This window comes from Periplaneta americana, chromosome 9 (assembly GCF_040183065.1).
Source record: "Periplaneta americana isolate PAMFEO1 chromosome 9, P.americana_PAMFEO1_priV1, whole genome shotgun sequence".
Lineage (NCBI taxonomy): Eukaryota > Metazoa > Arthropoda > Insecta > Blattodea > Blattidae > Periplaneta > Periplaneta americana.
In genome coordinates, this window is record NC_091125.1 from 143,654,022 (window position 1) to 143,666,919 (window position 12,898).

Sequence of the window (12,898 nt, forward strand, 5' to 3'; positions counted from 1 at the left end):
ACAGTTATGTAACCAATTTGAGTCATCCCAATGCTGCCTTAGATAAGCTGAAATCAAGTAATGGTGAACGAAAGAAAGGTTCGGGGTAGAAGAAGATATCAGATGATAGACAACATTAAGATATAACTTATGGATCATGTGCAGAGACTTAGGATCGTATTCATAGACGAGACTTTGGATCAAAGTTGACTTTGGAAAGTACAAAGTCACCATTTTCCTATTCACAGTCGACACTTTGACGAAAGTAAACTTCAATCGTGACTTTACTTCGAAGTCGCCGAAAATCTATACTTTGAGTTTGACCTTCGTTCGTGGACATAAGGAAAATAGCTGATATTTGGGAAATTGTTGAATTTGCCGAGAATATTGAACGCATCCAGGAGATTATTAAAGTTGCTCATGTTCCTTTGCGTAGCCTATTATTAGATATAGATAATAAATTCAAATCAAAGTACAGATTTGATAAACAGACAGTATTAGATATCCTCGTCATGTTTCAACATTCGTTGATGAATAATAATGAAAGAGGACTATCTGTTCCACCAATAACTCAATTTCTTATTTCATCGCGATTTCTATCTGTGTAATTAATTTTATTCCAGAATTAATATTTTACATGTTGTTACAGAATCAGGCCTCGTTTCGCTCACACCTCCTCTTCAATCGCTTGTCATGCCAGCATTACAAGAGTTGGACCTATATTGGACCTATACGTACACATTGGGAGTGAAATGTGTAAGTAAATACAAGTTTTTAATGTATATGTATTCAGATTTTAGCCTGCTTTAATATATTTCAAGAATTTCGGTACAATTTTTTGTTAAAGTTTCGTTGCATTGGTGACTGTTACGTAGTCCGCTGTGACGTCATAGAGAAGATACGCACATCTGCCATTATTCGAAAAATTTATTTTGTTAAACGAAGAATGTTCATCTTCAGAGAAATTGCCCCAGAATATTAATACATTTTTCAGTATAAATTGAAAGTACGTAAAATATGTCATTTTAGGCGTGTTTGTACAGCCAATAGAAGATACTCTATGGATCTTAATGCATAATCGGCTAGCTCTTAATTTTGCTTCGGATTGGATTTCATCCAACAGCGCCACTGTTTGGATTGTTCTTGTGATATTACAATTAAAAAAAAATATTCTCAAACAATTTGCACTGTAACAGTTCTCTGTGCAGATTGTCAGGCTCTTTGCACTATAATACTTTTCACGTGACTTAGTTCATATGTCTCATATTCTTCGTGACTACAATATTTTGTCTGGGCGCATGTAATGTTGAACTTACTATAACTAACAGCGACTGAGTCTTAACATTACAACCAGGCAACGTTGCTTAAGCGTGAATGACTCTTGTTATTCTGGCCAGCTAAAAAGCCGCAAAGTCCATGAACTATAAGTCGCATGAAACGGGGTATAGTAACTGTTTACTAGTAACATCTTAACTTCCCATATATCAGTATGAAATAATGGCTACATCCGAAATACCCATACATTTAATATGAAACGCAAAAACAGTACTGAAACGTGGAACTCAGAATAAGTTCGTGTTTACGAACGTGCTACAAAAATAAAGTTGCCATAACAACCGTATCGATTAGTACCTACCGATTACGTCTCTCACAGGAAGGACACCGAACTATTGATAAGGAAATAATTTCTTCGTTGCTGTATTAAGGCCAGTATTACGAAAGTGGTTTAAACTTTCGCTTTAGTTTAAAGTGAAGTTTTTTCAGTCAATCGCGTATTATAGCCTATCTTAACAATCAGTTAATCGTTAATCAAATTAATAGGCGTTCCTTCGCCGTTTAAACTACAGTCTGATCTTTTTGGATATGGGTAATATTAATTTATTATGATAGTAGGAAAATTTTCTTGCTGGTTATATTATGATTAAAAAGATGGGAGTTTCCATATATGACAGTCAACAATGCATAATCTGAAAGGACAAATGAAAATCGTAGACGATTAAAATGGCTACTACAAATCAACACAGAGCACAATGTTTGTTTGGTATGCTAAATTTGAGAGTGTTAAAAGAGTTCAAACGGAATTTCGACGTGAGTATGGTATGCGTAATGTACCTAAATACGATTCCATAATGTTGTGGTATCGAACATTTGTAGAAACAGGTTCTGTGTTTAAAAAAAACATGCAGGAGGTAGCAGGCGAAACTCAGTACGAGAAGCAGCTATCTCTTGGCTTGGTCCCCAAACTCCCCAGATCTAACCCCTCCTGACTTCTTCGTGTAGGGTTTTGTTAAAGATATTGTTTATTCACAGATACCCAGGAACATTGGTGATCTGAGAGTAAAAATTATCAAGCTTTTCAACAAATCATTCCTCTTATGTTACAAGGGACATGGGCTGAATTGCATCACCGTTATGAGTTGTGCAGGGTGCGCAATTGGGGGTCATGTTCAGCTCTGAGGAATCTCCCATCTTTCAGTGTTGTATGCACAAAGTTTCAACAAATTAAAGTTCAGTAGTAAATGTTTTACGGTGTCTTTATTTTATCCATACCCAAACGGATCACCCTGTACAATTTAAGGTTCTGGAATCGACGATATTGCTGGATGTCAGTTCTATATAGTAGTACAGACGGATATGTGAAGATATTCGAAGATATTCTCAGCGATACTGAGATGATGATTCATATAACTGAAAAACCGCGGCCAGGAATTTTCCGAGATAGAGCACAACACTTAGAAGTTATGAGTGAACAGTAGTCTTTAAATAGATTCAAGCTTTTGAAGCGAACAGTCCTAACCATGTTTTGGCAAATTTCTGACTCAGGTACAACATGCAACAAAAAGATGAGAAAGTACATATATTTTGTTTTTGTTATTTTTTATAGACTTCAAATTAAAGAATGTTTGGAAATATAAATCGAGGGAAATAGCATATCTAACGTTAGTGCGACCGTTAATGGAATACGGAACTACATGTTGCGATCCCTATAGAATATATCAGATGAAGTCCTTAGAAAGAATCCAGTATAGGGCAGCTAAATTTGTTAAAGGTAAAAGAGAAGATGGGAACGATACGATAAAAGAACTTAAATGGGAAACTTTAGAAAACAGACGTAGGAAAACTAGAATAACATCATTGTTTAAAGCACATCTAGGTCAGAAAGCGTGGGTAGACATAACTGCTCGGTTAGAAAAGCCAACGTACTATGGTAGAAACGATCATGATTTTAAAATCAAATGTAGGAAACAGAAAACGGATGTAGGTAAATTCTCATTTTTAAATAGAACTATAAATGATTGGAATGACCTACCTGCAGCGGTCTTTGAGGGCTGTTCTTCCTTAAGGAGATTCAAGAATAATTTAAAAAGTTGTGTATAAAGTGCAAATTAAAATTAAGGCGACAGTTAACATTTAATTTTTTAAGGTGACATGTATTTATCTAGCCTGACGAGTTACTTCCTTGGTTTGAATTGTAAATTATTTAAAAATAGCGTGTAAGTGGGTCTTAGACTAGAAATGTTTAGTTTAAATGTAGTTCTGTTTATAAGTACAGTATGCATAAGGGTGTAATTATTTGACTTATGTGAACTGTTGTATCAGTGAAGCGAAGTGAGTCAGTGAAGTTATGGTTTTACAGTGCAGTGAATAGTTCCGATCAGTGATAATTTATAGCGTCAATGAAATGTGTGCTAAAGTGTCAGTGAAATGCGTCATAGTGCCACTACAGTGAGTGAGATGAGAGTAAAATGAAAGGCTATTGAAACTTATGTAGGGCCTGTACATAAAAATGTAGGTTGTAATGTCAAATTAGGTATTTTATTTATGTTTTATTATTATTGTGTTAAATTAGATTGTGTATTCTTATTGTATTGTGTATAAAATTGTAGGCCTATTGTGTATTGTATAATTGTATTGTGTATTGTAAATATTGCTTATCATTTCTTTATTGTGTATTGTTTATATTGTGTATACCACTGCCACCGGGTGCATGCCCACTTGCAGTGTAAATAAATACATACATACTATAAATAAATTACTTTATATTTCATAAATTATGCCATAGTTCTATCAGCTGTTTCTTACGTTGCAGTTTACTTCTTTGGCTTAAAAACTCTGGAAATATGCATGCACTTATGACCTAAAAATACCAAAATATGACATGAAACTTGAAGTCTCCATACATGGCGAACGTTAATTCAAAATATAAATGTTCACATATAGTGCTCAATATAACGACCTTCGAGAGTCAGGCACAGGTTAGTAATGTGTTCCAACCTGTTCCGATGCAAAAGCTGCAACATGCCCCTCGTCACGTGACAGGCATCGACGGTAAGAGCTTGCTAATGAAGGGTGTTGGGGGTAATCAAGAAATTTCAATTGTTAGCAATTAGAAAAATTCGTTCCGGCGTCGAGGATCGAACCCGGGTCCTTGGTTGTACTTATCAAGTGCTCTAACTACTGAGCTATGCCGAAGTTCAATCCACAGCACCGGATCGAATCCCTCTCCTCTAGTGTTTTTCCCTTTGTGGCCTGACTCCAAGTTCGACATATTGTTGACATAAATATTAAGGCAACTGCCATTATACAAGAAGCACACTCAGCTGAGTGACTTGGTGGCCGGCATTCCACAGTAATATGCACTGTTGGGCGAAGAATCTACGTCAGCGGTGGCGAAAATGTAATCGTGCGCCGAGCCACTGTGTAACCTGCAACGTGCATAGCACCTATGGAGGGAGGCGGACACCCGAAGGGGAAGTGAAGCAACTGTCTGACTTATTAACGGATTTTCATTTTCCTTACGTCAAGCACTTAAATATAATTTTATACAGTAGAAGGCTACAAACTAATGTTTAGTATGTGTAACGAAGAAAGAAATGAACAATATCACAACCTAAAATTAACTGTCTTCAGAATGTCTCTGCGACAAAGTTTCAAAATCAGGAATTATGTCACTTACTGCCAGTCGTAGTTGATCACGAAGGTATTTGTCTGTCAGTCGTGATCTAAATTTGGTTTTTACTACTTTAATTGTTGAAAATAATTTTTCACAAACGTAAGTTGTAGCGAACATGGCTTCATCAGAGCAAGCGAAAGAACGAAGCTTCGGATATTTTATTTTTTGGCAAAGATTTGAAAGTTCAACATTTGTCAAGTTCTTACATCTAGCTTTCATTTTACATCACATAGTAAATCAGTGAGTTCAAATTGAAGAGCTAACCGCATTATTCGTACATCTGCTGAAAAAGGGTCGACGTACAGAGATGATGATGATGATGATGATGATGATGATGATGATGATGATGATGATGATGATGATGATGATGATGATGATGGTGATGACAACAACAATAACACTTAACCTTTTAATGTTTCATCAGTAACATGTAGTACAATGCCGTTTTATGTTATACAACCGTTTTCCTCGTAATACTTGTGAACAAATCATACATTTACTATTCTCATCATATTGACAGCAAAAAAATGCGTCCTCCCATCCTACTTGGAACTTTCGTACATGGTTCCGAGAGAGACATATGCCACTCGCAGGTCAGAGACAAATACAAATGGATCGGAGTTTGACTCCAGTGAGTGAGAGGGAGGGGGTTGGCGGAGGTTAGAAGCAAGCGAAATGCACAGCTATCACTGCGAGCCACAATGTTTCGCGAGTCACGTTCTCGCCACGGCTGATCTACGTAAAGATTAATTTTTGGCGGGGGAACGAATTTTTCGTCTCTATTATTCGTTGTTACCATAACAGATATAGGCCTTATTCTGTAGGACCAAAAAGATAAAAATTGATCCTATCACTTTGATTTACTCAAAATCACATTTATATCTATGCAAATAATGATTTACTTCCACCCAGTAAAAAAGGCATTTTGCCAAACATCCAGGCTGTAGTTATCTACTACGTAGTCACTTGTGTAGGCTCCAGATCTCTTCTTCGTGTAACTTTTTATAGGACTGTACACCAGACAGTAAAGTAATATTCACGCTAATTGAGTGAGCGAGGAGTAGAGTGAGATGCAATGGAGGTCATCCATTCATATTCTCACACACAATGAATTATACATTGCACACTGAATTGCATACAGCTTCCGTGCCTCCAAATACGAGACATTCCCTTCCATATCTGGCTGCGTCTTGGCCTCATCTAGGCTCCCTGATAAAATTACAGCACGAATCTTTCCACCGAATGACGTACAGAAATATGGTTATGTAGAGACTAGTAATTTCGGATGACACATGAGCGGGAAATAAGAAATACAACCACGCCTCCTTAAATAATGCACAACTAATAAAGGAAGTTGAAGCAGCATATGACGCAATGCTCGAATGGGTGGATAAGGAAGTCAGTCTAAGCAATGGCAATCGGCAATGCGTGATTCTTTGTTTAATATATCTTTTCATTTACCCAAGCTGGTTCATTAACGATTAAATGATAATGGTGATAGGGAAGCTGTGGTCAAATGGTAACATAACCGCCTTTATAGCCATACAGAATTCGGAAAAATTCTTATTTTTTGCGCCTAAAACTGACAAGTAATAAAAAAGTGGTTATATTTTTTCAAACCTACTTTCATTGCCTCAGAATAAAGAATGCGTCCTATGAAAATTGTTGTAAAATAAATATGGAGAACACATCACAAACGACAACCACACCTACAGCAACATAGACACAGAAATGTCAATTTTCCTACATTATTTTCCTATTTTTCCAAAATCCATCTTTTGTCAGTTTTGAGAACTAATTGCATTTCAGTATAAAACAAAACTCTCACTACAATAAACAATAGGTTATTACACGAAGGCAAGATTGCTGATATTTTTAGAGCTCAAATTCAATTGGTTATTAAAAACTTCAAAACTTACTAAAAATAATTTACAGGTCTGATTCTGCGGTGTGTAATGTTCTGAGTACAGCTGTGTATTGGATATTAAAATATACAAAACTTGAGGTGGTTTGATGATATTATTACCATTAGAAATGAAATATTAATATAGTTAATGTCACAATGTGACTATTTTTCATTAATTATACATATTAATGCTACATTGATTATATGAAAGTGAAACGTTTTGGGGTTATATATGTATATGTAGAGGATATCTTAAATTAGATCTTCATTTCTATAATTTACTGAGTGGCGGCTATATATAATTATATATACGTAAGATAATCTTGTTATTAAAAATCAAATGTTTTCATAGTTGTTAATCAAGTGGGGTTGGGTCTTTTCATATACTTAATGGCGGTGTGGTGTAGATATTTATATGAGTCATTCTCTTCAATATTGGCTCGAGAGAGCGCAAAAATTACAGTTCCTAAGGAAAGACCAAAAGGTATTACTTACTGATAAAATAAGAGGCCTAGAAAATTGTGTAGTCTCCCGATCATTTCAGCAAGATCTCTTAGGAGGACTATTACACTATTACTACGACCAATAAAACGGTACGAAAGGATGTCTTTCAACCAATCATGGCTGCTTATCGCACAATTTTATCGCGTCCCTAGCATTTGTTTAATTTTATCGCGTCCCTAGCATTTTTTTATTTTTATCACTACTCTAGCATTTGTTTCTCTGTTTGCCAACATTTCAAACTGCACTGGTCTGGACGTCAAAAAACAGAAAATTACAAACCACTCCAGTCGATGCACAGCACTTTCAAATATGACTCACATTGGCATTCAAGAACAAGAATTAATAAATATCACCGGTCATAGCTATGCATCTTCTCTGAAACCCTATTCACAAATAAATGAAGAGCACCATTCGGAAATCCTGAATAAGTTGAGGATACACCATGTACGTCACCGAGTTCATTTCTTTTACGCACACGTCCAATATAACATCAACTGAACCACCAACCACTAAAATATTCAAATTTGAAAATTGTACCTACTTTCAGTAATTGTTTCGTTGAAAATTATTCATGTTTATTTTTTATTTCATCATCGTTAATTAAAATGTTCTTGCTTATTTCATCACCCCTAATTAAAACTTTTCTAACACTCGTTTATATTATTTAGGTTATGTTATAGCTTCTGCTATATGATATTATGAATAGTCACGTAGATTGTTTAATACTAAGATTTGTTGAAAATCATCTGTCAAGTGACGTTGATTACTGGGATTGGGATAATTGAAGTGGAATGCAACTGTTTTAATAAAAATGAAACTAAATCAACAAAGCCTTCTTGACCAGTAACCGTCCACAGAGTTCAATGAAGATTTCATAGTTGGCACAACTGATAAGAAAACAGCTATTCATAACACACTACTGCCATCTTCTAGCGTAATATTTATAATGTTGAGATGGTACAAATTTGAAGACAGTTTTGTATTTTCGTAAGTCAATTAATATTTTATTGTATTGGAGTACTTCGTTACTTCTAATTTGTATATACTGTCTTCTAATCGTGTAACAGTCAATTAAATCCCACTCGAGTTTTGATTTTCTCTAGATAAATCAAAACCTCTAGTGAGATTACTGCTGATAAAATGATTTTACCCTTCACATTTCAAACTCTACATGCAGCAGCTATACCAAGATGCTATGTCTATTGTTCGGAAGCATAGCAAACCTGACATTTTTAACACCTACATTCCACAGTGACCTCAAATAGCTATTGCTTTACTCCCACATGAAAAACCCATTGATCGTTCTGACATTGTTACTTGCGTTTTCGCGTTGAAACTCAAAAACTGAAGGTGAATAGGTTCAAGAAAACGTATTGGCATAAAAAAACTATTCCGAGGGAGTATGTTTCATTATTACGGAAGGAAATAACTTTCAAAATGTCTGGTATTCTTCATTGAAAAAAAAAATCTGAAGAAAATTGTATTTGAACGTCTATGAACTTAGTTTGCAGCATTTGCTGCACAAGGAACTTGTTTTTTTATTTAATAGTAAATTACATTTATTAAAAAGATAACTGATAAAAAATATATTATCTTTCTTATAGCAGGAATTCAAACGCCCCAATATGAAGTGCCAGAACTGCTTCTTATTCACTACCCGTTTGCAGCTTTGAATATTTGAATAGCAGAGCGTGATCTTCGTTTTGTCTCAATTTTAAGGACTGGCGCTATCTACCGTATGTGTATGTAGTTTTGAACAGCCACTTTCAAGATCTCTAGCTTTGTGCTTAGGACTGTATCATTCTCATCCCTTCATTTCGTGTATTATGTAGGCCTAGCTTTGTTGGAATATTGCAAAGGTCCGTGAATTAAAACACTTTTTCTGTTTCCGTATAAATGAATATTGGTAGGCCTACTTATTTTTGTTATTTCATTACAAAAGCCATTACACCAAAGTGAACTACATTTAAACCGTATCGTGGCAATAGCTATTAAGCTTAACGGATATAATGTATGGGGAATTGTTTCCTAGTCAGTGATCTTGCACACTGAAATCCAGTGGCGTAGCGTCAATGTAAACCTGCAGTTTATGGAGAAAATTATTTATTAATTTTAATAGAATTTATATTCACGCGTTAAATATTGCGATGCGGCAGCTCAGGATGATTTGTGATGCAGCAGTAAACAAGAAGCCTGCACGCACCAGCTTCCAAGCAGACCGGTTTCTTCTGTGTAATCCACCCCGCAAATTTTCCATCCCTTTCTAACTAAGCTACCCTAGTCGCAAGGCTCGCAAAGAAGCTAGCTTTAACATTTAAAATAAGTAGTTTCCGAGTTATCCCTTTTCGTCGGTTGTGTTCAGTTGAAGTGTTAGTGTGCATTTGGCTGTTATAATAAATAATGAGCGAAATAACAGTTCCTGACACTAATTTACTTGAATTTTTTTTAGGATAATTGTATTATCAAGACCGACTTACGAACAAAAGTGTGATTTAAAAAACAAATGACCGACTCCCTTGCTGTCAATGAAGGACACAACCAAAAGACAGACGCATACTTACATAATGATACTAATATTGTGATTTCTCTAAGTATGACAGGGAGTGAGCTAATGTTATACGTATACGTGTCTATTTGTTAAGAGATATGTGTAAACCGTGAAATCATATTTTACTACGTATCATTTGAGGTCATGCCTTATTGGTGTTACTTACGATGTTCCAACTAATCTTCGACTGCTGACTTGAAATTGACTACTATTTATTTTAAGACTGTATTTTTATAATACGTTTTCTCGTATTGCATGAAAGACAACTTGAGTTAGCTTCCCCTGCTCAAAATTTCATGCTACGCCACTGCTGAAATCCTCGCGTTGTCTTCTACGATTGAACTCCGACGTAGGATTGCGGTAGGGAGTGTTGAGCGTTTTTTGTCGTCCAGATTTCGCATGCAAACCTGTTTGTCTTGGGGCGATGTATTGGTAATGGAATTCTCGAAAACAGGTATGGTCAGAGTTTTTAAACAAATAAGACCTTCTAGGAACCCTCAAGACGTCTACACTGACTTAAACCCTTTCACCTATACATTGAGGCGAATGAACTGTCAAGTGAATAAATAATGACGTGTATTTGTTGCTTGAAAACTCTGCAGAATTTTCCACTAATTCACATCCATAATGTATTATTGGAGAGTAAAGGCAACTCTCTATTGCCATTCCTCATTTTCTTCTGTTCCACTTTTCCTTCCCCACCTATTCATCTTTCTTTGGTTGTTTCTTGTCTTTAATCTCTTCTCTCTTATTTCGTCTCCAGTGCCGTAGATAAGGCCCGTTACACACTTGAAGAGTTTTCGCTATCACAGATCACACCTCGCTATGATCATCTATACACTGCCTTCATGCAGAGTATTTTTCTGAATATATTGTCCGCCCAACTTATCTAGACACCTGGGTCCCCTAGTGCTCTCTCGCTGCCCCGTGGCTATCTGCTGGCTCCTGACCATCGCTGCAGCAGTTGTACGTACAGTTACAAAAACATAATTCGGTATTTAATTTCAGTGCATTCCATTGGATATGGTAGGTGAAAGTATATGATTTCATAAAATAACAAACATAAATAAATTACATTTTTCTTCTTCTGTGTGCTATACAGTATGATCACAACTCCAATTATTACAATATTCGTGTCTGACCGTCAGCTACTGATGGTAAGCGACGCATGAAGTCTTTAACTAGAAGCACAGGTCTGTGTTTTTGGGTTTCCAAAAATTTCACTTTCACATACAGTCATTATCAATATTCTTCTTCTTCTTCTTCTTCCTCCTCCTCTTCCCTTCTTCATTATCATCATCGTCATCATCATAGTCATCACTGCTGGTGTCGTGCATAAATTATTAGGGAAAACACTTGAAGCAAGTAAAGAGATACGTTTCCAAATAAATCCCGAAAAGACAAAGTATATGATTACGTCTCGTGACTAGAACATAGTACAGCAACAGTAACAAATGTAAATGACACTCAGAGGAAATTAAAAGCAGAATAAATAGGGGAAATGCGTGTTATTATTCGGTTGAGAAGAATTTGTCATCCAGTCAGCTCTCAAAAAACCTGAAAGTTAGAATTTATAAAACAGTATCGGTTGTTCTGTACGGTTGTGCAACTTGGACTCTCACTTTGATAGAGAAACAGAGGTTAAGGGCGTTTGAGAATAAGGTGCTTCGGAAAATATTTGAGGCTAACAGGGGTGAAGTTACAGGAGAGTAGAGAAAGCTACACAACGCAGAACTGGACGCATTTTATTCTTCACCTGACATAATTAGGAAAATTAAATCCAGACGTTTGAGGTGGGCAGGGCATGTAGCACGTATGGGCGATTCCAGAAATGCATATAGAGTGTTAGTTGGGAGACCGGAGGGAAAAAGACCTTTGGGGAGGCCGATACGTAGATGGGAGGATAATATTAAAATGGATTTGAGGGAGGTGGGATATGATGATAGAGATTGGATTAATCTTGCACATAATAGGGACGGATGGCGGGCTTATGTGAGGGCGGCAATGAACCTCCGGGTTTCTTAAAAGTCGTAAGTAAGTAAGACATTTCTCTTTTGCCTCTTGATCGCAGCAAATAACCACTGACCTTATTATCTCCCTCTCCTTACTGTGTACGCTATATTAAAATTAAATTATGGTTTATTTAACGACGCTCGCGACTGCAGAGTTTATATCAGCGTCGCCGGTGTGCCGGAATTTTGTCCCGGAGGAGTCCTTTTACATGTCAGTAAATCTATGACATGAGCTTGTCGCATTTACACACACACTTAAATGCCATCGACCTCGGCCGGGATCGAACCGGCAATCTCGAGTATAGGAGGCGCGTATAATCTTGTTGCATCTCGTATTACTACCTGCCATTGCATAAATATGTCTTCACAGAACGCAAAATTACTGTAAGTACAGATCACACTAAGCAAGCAAATGTATTTTACCCGCCTCGTAGAACATCCTTCCCTCTCTAGCCCCGCTACCGCTACAAGCAACCCCGCTACACCCCGCGTCCCGCTCTTTTAGCTTCCCAGATAAGTTGCGCGAACAGTAGTAATCACTCGTTGGGAGAAATATTACAGGTTATGTATTTACGTATATTGTCATACTTAAATATATAACCTGTAAGTATATTGCCGTACTTCATAAATTACGTACGAACGGTACTATATTGAATCTGAATATTCAGATGATGAGAAAATGGAGTTATATGAACATATTTTGTTAATGAAAAGAAAAAGTAGGCCAGAAATATCTGGAAATCACATTGTATCTCACGAAGATAGGGGCGAGTTTCGGTCACTGATTTCCATTTTGATGATACTGTACGTTCAGACGTTATCTCAGGTTGAATAGACCATTTTTTTTGTTTTTTTTTTTTTTTTTTTTGTCATTCATGATATGATAAAGGATTCTTTGCTATATTCTGATTAAAATTACGTAAACTGTTAAGACATATAGAAACATTATTTCAAATGTTATAAGAGAGAATATCATCGAAATGATAGCCGTCCAA

At 36.3% G+C, this 12,898-nt stretch overlaps 1 protein-coding gene across 1 annotated transcript in view; it reads left to right on the plus strand.

Moving 5' to 3' along the window:
- The first annotated feature begins 634 nt into the window (after positions 1-634).
- The window catches only part of dor (vacuolar protein sorting-associated protein 18 dor), a 291,090-nt gene continuing 278,826 nt past the window's right edge, over positions 635-12,898 (plus strand). The window contains exon 1 of the mRNA XM_069836074.1: positions 635-735. The gene's annotated coding sequence lies outside the window, so the exon portion shown is untranslated. The remainder of the gene's footprint in view (positions 736-12,898) is intronic.